Genomic DNA, 10,070 nt, shown 5'->3' on the forward strand with positions numbered 1-10,070 from the left:
GAGGAGGAGGAGGAGGAGGAGGAGGAGAAGGGGAAGGGGAAGAGGAAGAGGAAGAGGAAGAGGAAGAAGAAGAAGAAGAAGAAGAAGAAGAAGAAGAAGAAGAAGAAGAAGGAGAAGAAGAAGGAGAAGAATAAAAGAAATGCCTGCTCTCACCTTTCCCAATAAACATGATCCTAGACAAAACAACAGAAGAACTGAATTGTGCTTCCTTATGTAGAATCAGAACTTGTTACCTCCTCACGCTCCATGCTCCCAGGCATAAAAATGGGCTAAAATTCTCTTATGACACTTAACATAATCTAAGATGCTATCTAATTTGCTTATTATGTTAATTTTAGAACAATCTGTTAGATTTCCCCAATAGAATGTAAGTTCCTCCCAGATCTTTGTTTTGATCATTGCTGTCCCCAAGTTCCTAGAGCAGTGCTCAAGAAATACTGTTGTTAAATGAATTGTTGATTTATACAAAAGGTTATGATTTAGCAACAACAATAAGTTAACTAGAGATGTAGATGAAAGAAAGAAAGAAAGAAAGAAAGAAAGAAAGAAAGAAAGAAAGAAAGAAAGAAAGAAAGAAAAGACCATCGTGGTAAAAATAAAAAAACTGCATACAGAATAATATTCTTGGTACAATATTTTGGGGGATGGGTAGTGGGTATCAAACCCTGGGTATTCCTCATGCTAGTTAAGTGTGTCTACCATTGAGCTACACCCCCAACCCTCTTTTAAATTTTATTTTGAAATAGAATCTCACTAAATTGTCCAAGCTGGCTTGAACTTGAGATTCTCTTGCCTCAGCCTTCTGAGTAGCTGAGATTACAGGTGTGCCACTACACCTAGCTTGTACAGTATCTTTTATATAAAGTACAAAAGCACACTAAAGAAAACTTCATACTGTTTATGGATATCAATAACTATATATTTAGTAAAAATCTAAGCATATAAAAGAAGAATATTTAATTTTAGGAAAGAATTATCTCTAAGGAGGAAGGGAGAGAAATGAGACCCCTGGAGTCATGAAAGGAGGATTCAACTATATTTGCCATGTTTTATTCTTAAAAAGATAATCTTGGGTGTAGGTACTTTGGTGTTCATTACATTATGTTCAGAACTTTTGTCAGTGTTTGAAATAATTCACATTTTATTATTAAAAGAAACATGGCAGAAACTCTCCTCCTGTACAAGATCGTCTTACAATCTTATTAATAATTATCCGGTCTTTCACTCATCATGAGAGTTTCCATCACACCAAAATTCTTTAAGAAATTTATAAATACAATTTGAGTGTACTCAGATTCTTTCAGTGATTACTCATTATTTTTATAACATTTTTGAGGTAACATTTTATTAAATATTTAGTTACATTTTTCAAGGTGAGTATATCATCTCTAATTTTGTTTTCAACAAAATTTTCTGAGTCAATATGTCCTCTCAGCTAGGAGAAAGTCAATTCTATTAAGCCATTCCTTCAAAACGAAAATGTAGGAGGCTTGGTGTTTGCCTGGGGGGCACACATCAAGCAATTCATTTCTTTAAACAATTTGGTTTCCTTTCCTCCTTTAAATATGGTCCACCTGGAAACAAAAGCAATTTTTAACTATTTACACAGAACTTGGAATATCACTTTAGTTCTTTGAATAGAACCACAAAATATACGAAGCTTTGTTTCTGATGACATTTTCCTTAGTGAAGAATTCTTAAGTTCTAATTGTTAAAAACAAAAGAAAAAAAAAAGCAGCTCTTCTACCAACCACATGGCAGAGACTTTGGATTATTTTCTAATGACTTTCACATCACTGTGTTTCCAAGTCTCGGGACATCCAGGAGATCTAAGTGTTCCAAAGGGAAAAGAAAAAGAAAAAGTGAGCAAGAGAAAAAAAGCCTAAAATCATCCTTGATTATGACCTCTCCCTTGACCTTATCACAAACCATCTTTGGAATTAGCCAATTTTCAGAAATGACCTCTTCCCAGTTCTCTACTTTGGCTTCATGATTTACGAACCTCGTATTTTCTTCTTTGTGCTGCCTTTTTTTTTTTTTTCACTTGAGGAAAAATAATTCATCTCAGGTTCCCAGGAAATGTCGTCAGCTTCTCCTTCGTCTCTGCTGTTCTCATACTTGTTTCTTCTCCGCATCCAAGGCCATCCTCATGGGTTGCCTTAATAGCGTCACTGGTTTGCTTTTTCCCGCTCATCAAGCCGAGCTTCTCTGATATCCCCTAACCTGAGTTTCTCTGTCATGTTTGGGTTCAAAAGCAGCCTGATTCAATTCCTTGACATTCTGGCTTTTCTTCTGGAACAGGGGCTCCATCAAGCCCATGCCTTGCCCTCTTATATCAAAGACCCAATGCAGTGAGGATCAACAAATGGGTCAAGGTATTATCTGTATCTCTCGCTTGTTCCAGGCAGCTTTCTGTTAGAGTCAAACATAAAGGTCTGGAATCTCACATCATATTTATGAATTTTTAAATTGCATATAAGTAGGAAACATGAAATCTTGCATTGCTACCAAAGACACTAATTTGTGTCTTTGCCATGATGCCCAAATGGCTGATCCCTTATATGTTTATCATCTAAAAAAGGTAATGAAGCAGTATTGGACAGCACATATGCATGAGACAAAGGCAAATGTCATTGAATATCAACATTGTGACCTGAGCATGATTCATGTTGGTTTCTTATATTCTCCCGGTGGCCTCAGTCCTATGCAAAATTCTCCATCTGAACCATCGTGCAAGCTGCCTAGGCAGGGTGAGAAATGCCAACTGCAGGCCTCATGTGATCTATCTGTTACGTTATCTGGTAAGTTATGTGGAAACTGCAGGCATTCCATTACATTAACAAGGGAACAGAGCTGAACCGTCCTGTGTGATTTCAGTGCAGGCTCTGTTTGACAATCCATGCAGATGATGTAACCAAAAGCAGCTCATTAATCTCATCCTAAGTCTTAAATTCCAAGTCACAGTAAATCAGATTTAAATGAGTTTCCACAGAACAAAGCTAGACAATGATTTTATGGTGTATAGAACATTCTATTACTTTAGAATTGTTGCAATGAGCTACAGAAAACTTGTCCTTTTTACAACAACAACAACAACAACAATAATAATAGTAATAATGATGATGATGATGATAATTGCATGAGCTCCTGATTGTTCTTACATAGACCACAGCTGAGTTTCAAACTTAGTAAAAAGATTTTGAATTCCCTTTTATACACAAGGACAAGTTGTTAGTAAGGAATGGTATAAGTGAATTGAAAGTCTATTCCTTAAATTCAAATCAATGTTGTTCAGTAGAACTTTCTGCAGTGATGGACATGGTCTGATAGTTGTGCTGTCCCACTGGGGAGAGCTGCTGGACATGAATAGATTGTAACATGAAAAATATAGCTAGTGTGACGAAGGAGCTGAGATTTTATATTTTAATTTAATTTCAATGGCCACATTGACTAGAGATTTCCATATAGAACAATACATTGGGATCATACATTTCATGCTAACTGAAATAAATTAAATCCCAAATCATTATTTTCCTATTAATAGTAATAATATAACTGAGAATGTAAATATTACAGTGGTGGTAACAGACACTTTCATTATTAACATTGACACTCTGAGGTCAATGGGGTAACCATTATTATTGTCCCCATTATAGATGAAGAAAATGATACTCTAAGACATATTAGGGAACTGGGGTTATACTCAGTGGTAGATCCCTTGCCTAGCATGTATGAGGCCCTGAGTTTGATCCCCAGCACCAAAAACAATGGAAGGAAGGAAGGAAGGAAGGAAGGAAGGAAGGAAGGAAGATATTTGGCAATTTAAATGACTTTGTGACTTTAACTACTTGTTCTTTCCACCAAACTTGAGAAACTGAAAGAATATGGTGATTGACATGGAATTTCCCAGGAGGCAAATTTGAAATAGACCTTGATTAACTTGGGATAGGGAGGGAGAGAGAGAATATAAGAATATAAAATAAGTCAACATGGACATTGTTTCAAATACAGAGCTAGGTCAAATTTTGCACAAGTATGTTCCATTCCTGCCAAAGCTTACTAAATAAGTTGCTGACGTGGGTGGAGCCCAACATGAGAACCAAGTTCTGTCATTTCTGCAAGCCATGAATTTTTTTTCTTTTTTTCTGCTTTTCCTCTAATTTCTCTCTGCTTTCCATTTCTGTACCACTTTTCCTCTGTATAATGTGATCTCAAGTTATAAAATTTCCTATATTAAAATGGAAATTTTTATATAACAATCTAATAAAGCATTGGTAACAGTAACAGGTTTTCTTTGTCCTTGGAAAATGTGCTGGAACTCATGAGAAGAAAAAAAAAATCCATCTTCTTTTTAAAATTAGCATAATGAAATATATTAAATTGAATATGTATGGTGGATAATAGCTTAGAGAAAATGAATTGCATGTCCCAGTGTCTAGTCAGTTTGCAGACATATTAATGAAGACCCTATAAGCCTGCTTCTGTGATAAGCCATGGAACAGGCACTGTACAGCTAGAGACGGAACCCACGTCATTGAGAGAGACCCTGACACTGCTGAACAGCTTATATTTTATGCATTTACATTGGAAAGGCAAACGTTGAAATTGGCCCATCTAAAACCTAAGCCTGTGGTTTCGTGGATTCTCGATAATTGAAAACAGAACTTCAGTGCACTAAATCCACCTCTTCCAGGCTCTTTGCCATAACATACTCCAATCTGAAAACACTTGTTTTAAAAGAAGCCTCGTATACAAAGACAGGAGAAAATGAGGAGCAGAGAGGAAGAAAAATGATCATCAATACATTATAGCAAACATACTTGTCTCTTGCTAAAATACACTTTGCTTAGGTCGCTCTTCTGCTAATAACATTCCAGCTATACAAATAATAGCTAGGGCTCTTAAACCATCCAACCTGCTTTTGCAAACAGTAGAGAAAGACAACCACCTGAGCATATAGGACTGGGGCCACTAATTACCAATACTCCCCCCACCCCAGTAAGTATGAATTCACGTACCTCAGGGACATGGCTGGAGGAAACTTGTACTTCCATCCAACAGCACCAGCAAGCACTGCTTTTAACTCAGATGGTTGCTGTGGACCACCAGCACAGAAAATAGAAGGCAGAAAGTTTTGTTTGTTTGTTTTTAATACTTAACAAGTGTAGGGGCAGAAAAGTGTGACACATTTCTTCACCCATCCTAAGGGTCACAGCTTACATGTTCCTAGGTCAAAGGACAAGTTAACAAGAGAAAAACAGCAAATTTATTGAATCAAAGTTTATGTGACATGGAAACTCACAGAAATAAAAGTATAAAAACTCAGGGTAGAAGGAAGAATGGACAGCTGCTTAGAAATGTGACTGGATTAAAAGGTGTGGTCTTGTGGCACAGGCCCAGGGAGGAAGCCCAGCAGGCCTGTCTGGGCAGACTCATGGGCCTCTCTGTACAGTCTTCCCTCCCATGTGTGGGACAGGACCCTTTGGAATGAGGGGAACTGAGAAACGGACCTTCCTTCATTGTATGGCTTGCTTGGGGGAGAGGGGTTTTGGTGTCTTTGACCCACTTTGGAGAAGAGAAATTCTGATTTCTACGACCCATTCAGGAGAGAAGAAGGGGCAGGGAACAGGATGTGAGAAAATTAGCCAGACCTTGCTTCAGAGGCCTTGCGATCTCCTTCAGTTCTATGTCCTGGGCAGAGTGTCATGCTTTGGGGATCATGTTATGAGCCAAGGCAAGGAATTTATAGTTTGATTGGAAACACCAGTAAAAAGAAACTACACAGAAAACACAAATATGCCTGCTATTTCAGAGACAGAGGTAGGAATTGACTTAAAAATTTATAGATATATTGCATTATAGAATTACTTCTCTTTTCTCTTATTCAATTTAATGAAATTGTTTTTATTCACTTTTTTTACTTTGTTAATTTTACTGACTTCTTTCAATGGAAAACATACAAACATTAACATTTTAATATTTTGTTAAGTTTGATTTGGGTCTTCGTAATGGTGTGTGTGTATGTGAGAGCCACTAACATTACAGGTGTGCTTGGCATTCTCTTTATACCCTTGCCAAACCCCATTCCCTGTCCTTCTCCTCCTCACCAGATATAATCAGCATGAAATGGATAACCTTCATTTAATACTGTAATTTTTTTTACTAAATATAATACGTATGTAGTCACAAAATAAATAGCATTATTGTGGTACCTTAAACTTAAGATCATACTGTAACTCTCCTTCTGCAGCTTGAGTTTTGAGCAATTTATCCACCTTGATAATATAACTAGTTCTTTTAATTGCTACAAGGCATTCCATGGAATTAGTAAACCATAATTTATCGACCTATGCTCCCACTGAAGGGCATTTAGGCATTTTGATTTGCTGTTGCTGCCAACAACATGCCTGCACACATATCCTTGTGAGTTTTCGGAGTTTTTCTCCTAGTGTTGAGAACAGCTGGATTCTGAGCTGTGCGCATCTTCAGCTTTACCAGACCTGGAAGCTGCCAAATGTTATTCAAAAATTTAGTTGCTGTTCTCCGCTTATCGTCTTAGACTTGACCCTCAACATTGCAGCCATAATGACCCTGTAAAAATAGGTCACATTGTGTATTCCTTTGTTCAGAACCCTGGGATGGCTCCCTTTGTCACTCAAAATCACCTACCAGCCTCTAATTGATCTCAACCTACTCTGTCCTCATTATCTTTAGGGCATTCCCTCTCTCACCTGCTGCTTGCCAAACACCAGGAACCCTCCCTTTGCAGGATCTTTGTCCCAGCCCTGTGCCCTGCCTAGCATGCTCTCCTCTCAAACTCCCTCTGGCAAACCCTATGCCTTTTTCAAGTCTGTTAAAATGTCACTTTAACCATGAGACTTCCCATGACCCCTTTCACACACTAGGTTGGTATTTACTGGTTGGATTTCTTTCTTTCACTGTACCAATACTTTTCTAATGCATTATTTAATTTATTAGATATGTTGTCCAGGGTCTCATCCCCTTAGAATATCAGTTCCTTGAGAACAGATTTTTGCCTAATGTGTTCATTGATGTATTCCAGCTCCTACAACAGAATCTGATGAATGCATTTGACCAAAATCTTGGTGAGTTATGCACATTTGAGATTCCACATTATTCTTTGCAAGGCATTATCTAGAAAGCGCATCAGTATTTTTATTGATAGTACATGAGGATGGTGATTTGAGAAAGGACTAATGTTCTGTCTTCTACTCAAATTATAAGGCCCCCTATGAGCAGGGACAAGGTCTGTCTTTTTGCCATCCCATCCTGGGTGCTAATCAGCCTGACACAGGGTAGTCACTTCATAAGAGTTTGTCAAACAAATGAATAAAGGAGCAGAGATTCATTGAGAGGCTTACCCCATAATGTGGAAATTACTTATATTGGAAGTAAGTTTGTTCAAGGTTTGAGATTCAGGAATGTCCGTCAGACAAAGCATATGACTGATATACTTCCTACATCTAAATTTACCTCTCTCCCACAAATTGCCCTGTTGGGAATCATTTCCTCTTAATGGTTTCTTCCTAAAATCCTATTGGGAAGTGAAAGGATGGAAACATTTGAACTGAACATACCCAAGTAGAATTTCTCATATTTGTTTCATAAGAGGATTTCAGGGGAGTGTGTTGAAAATACGGTCCCTTTGACCATTGTAGGTCAAAATACATCCCTTTGTGGGGATCACCCTACATGAGAATCTTTGGATAGAATCCTGAGAATGATCCAAGGGATTTTAAATAACAGGTGACATATGGAAATACTTTAGTGGGCAGAGCCCATCAGCAGGGCAAAGGACAGCATGGTGCCGGAAATGTCACCAGGGTGGGAGCAGGGCCAGTTAGAACTGAGTTAAAAATAACAGCAGAATGCTCTGGCAGACAGAACGCCCTTCTGTTGGACTTGGGTCTTGCAGCCTCTCTTCTGAGCCTACCTAACATGGTCATCAGGGGCTCCAGGAATTTGGGGTGACTCATAGCCTGTGTTTATGAATTAGTCACAGAACTTTCAACCAGAGGAAGGGAGTCTGCCACCCATCCCTCCTCAGCTGCTCCTGAGATCCGGCTCGTCTCCATCTCATGGGTTGACAGAGCAGAAAGAGTAGAAAAGAAAGCTCTGAGACACTAGCAAAAGGGAAAGAATTGTCATGAAAGATGCAGAGGAAAGATGGAGTGGTGTGATTTGTGCAGGTACACAGCCAGGGTCATTTGATCACTCTCCCACAATAGAAGCCTCTCTTCCTGTGCAGGGCAACTGGCAAAGGGGGTTCACCTAGTTCAGGTACTCTCCAGATAGTGATGTGGGCATTGAGATTCCCACTAGAGCTTTGAAACACAGTCCTTATCCAAGGGGAAGGGGTTTTGCCTACATGGACAGTCCGCTCCTGTTCCTCGGACATTGCTAGTACAGTTGGTTGATGGATGCAATTTTTGTACTTCGACTTTCAAACATTTTTACTCCGAGTCATCTTTCTTGAATCTTCTGAAGATTAATTATGGCAAAATAAATTTTATTTTAAAAAGGTACTTTGTGGGAAGAGACCTATAATTTGACCAAATGAAAACTTCATTTTAAAATTTGACATACCTTTTAGACAATCATGTGTTTGGGGTCATTTTATTTATTTTGTTTTTTCTTCCCATTTTGGCCACCAAGTTGAATTTGGCTTTTGGGATGATAGAGGAAGAGGGACATTAGCGACCCTGTGGGACTTCACAACTCTTTGCCGAAATCAGCACATATTTATTTTGGGGTGGGCATAAAGCTTGCCATCTGTTAGTTTTCTCAACGTGCTGACAAGAACATTCCAATTTCTAGCTTGGAGGCTTTTTTATTTTTTTAAGTCTCTTCTCCATTTACTCTGAGCAGAGGGCTCTCATAGTGTTCAAAGCCAGACAGAAGATGATGCTTGAGTCTTCCAATTTGGTGTTGTAAGTCACCCCCCAGCTTCAGGCTCTTGGATGTTTTTGTTAGCTTGCAAAATATGTGCAGTATCCACCCACTACTGCCTGCTCCTAGGCTTGATCCTGATCTTGCGCTGCTCCTCCTATCCTTGCTGTGGAAGAAACTCAGACCCTGCTATCTACAGACAGACACCTCTGAGTTCTTCAGGAAGGGAAGTAGAGAGGGGTGACCCTTGGAACTGTGGTTCACTTCTTTTTACATAGAAAATGCTCGGCTTTGCTTTCAGATATTAAGTATTTTGAAATAATTGAGCAAGCCAGAGAGTGACCCACTTTATTTCCTTTTAGGGCTGCATTCTTACCTCCCCCGATATGTTATCTCACTCTGGCTCTGCTCCTTCCCCCACATGCATTTCCACCTTAGCTAGGTAGGCACCAGCTCATCTGGCAGGCCTCAGGAAGTCTCCCCATCCACTCAGAGGAGGTGGAGCCTCTTGAACACACTGTGGGATCTATAATTCCCTTTCCTGGAGTTTTGCACAGTTCTAATTGTTTAACTACTTGCTTAATATCTATGGCAGATCAAATTCTAAGATGTTCCCTAAAATCCCCAAATCCTGGTACACAAGCTCTGTATAACCCCCTCCCCATGGATATGGGAAGAATCTGTGAATCTGCTGGGATGTGGCTCCTGTGATTATGCTCCATCCTATGGTAAAGATGCAAATGTAACTAAGGTTCTTGATCAGTTGACTTTGTGTTAGTCAAAAGGTTATTATCTTGGATGACTTTGATCTGACTGGTTGAAACCTTTATGAAGGCCCAGAAGTTTCCTGAAGTCAGAGATGCTCTCCTTCTTACTTTGGAAAAGCAGGCTGGCATGAGTTTTGAAATTGCAGATAACCTATTTCTGCCAACAACCAGGGAATTTGGAGGACACAAAGCCTCCAGAGAGATAGCATTCTGGCCAGTATCTAAGATTGCATCCCACCAGACCCTGACCAGAGACTCCCTCTGAGCCATGTCCAGGCTCCTGATCTACAGAACTGTGAGACAATAAGTAGGTGTTAGTTTAAGCTACTGTTTGTGGCAATTTGTTATACAGCAAAAAAAAAAAAAAAAAAAAAAAAAAAAAAAAAAAAAAAA

Source organism: Marmota marmota, unplaced genomic scaffold, assembly GCF_001458135.2.
Source record: "Marmota marmota marmota unplaced genomic scaffold, marMar, whole genome shotgun sequence".
NCBI lineage: Eukaryota > Metazoa > Chordata > Mammalia > Rodentia > Sciuridae > Marmota > Marmota marmota.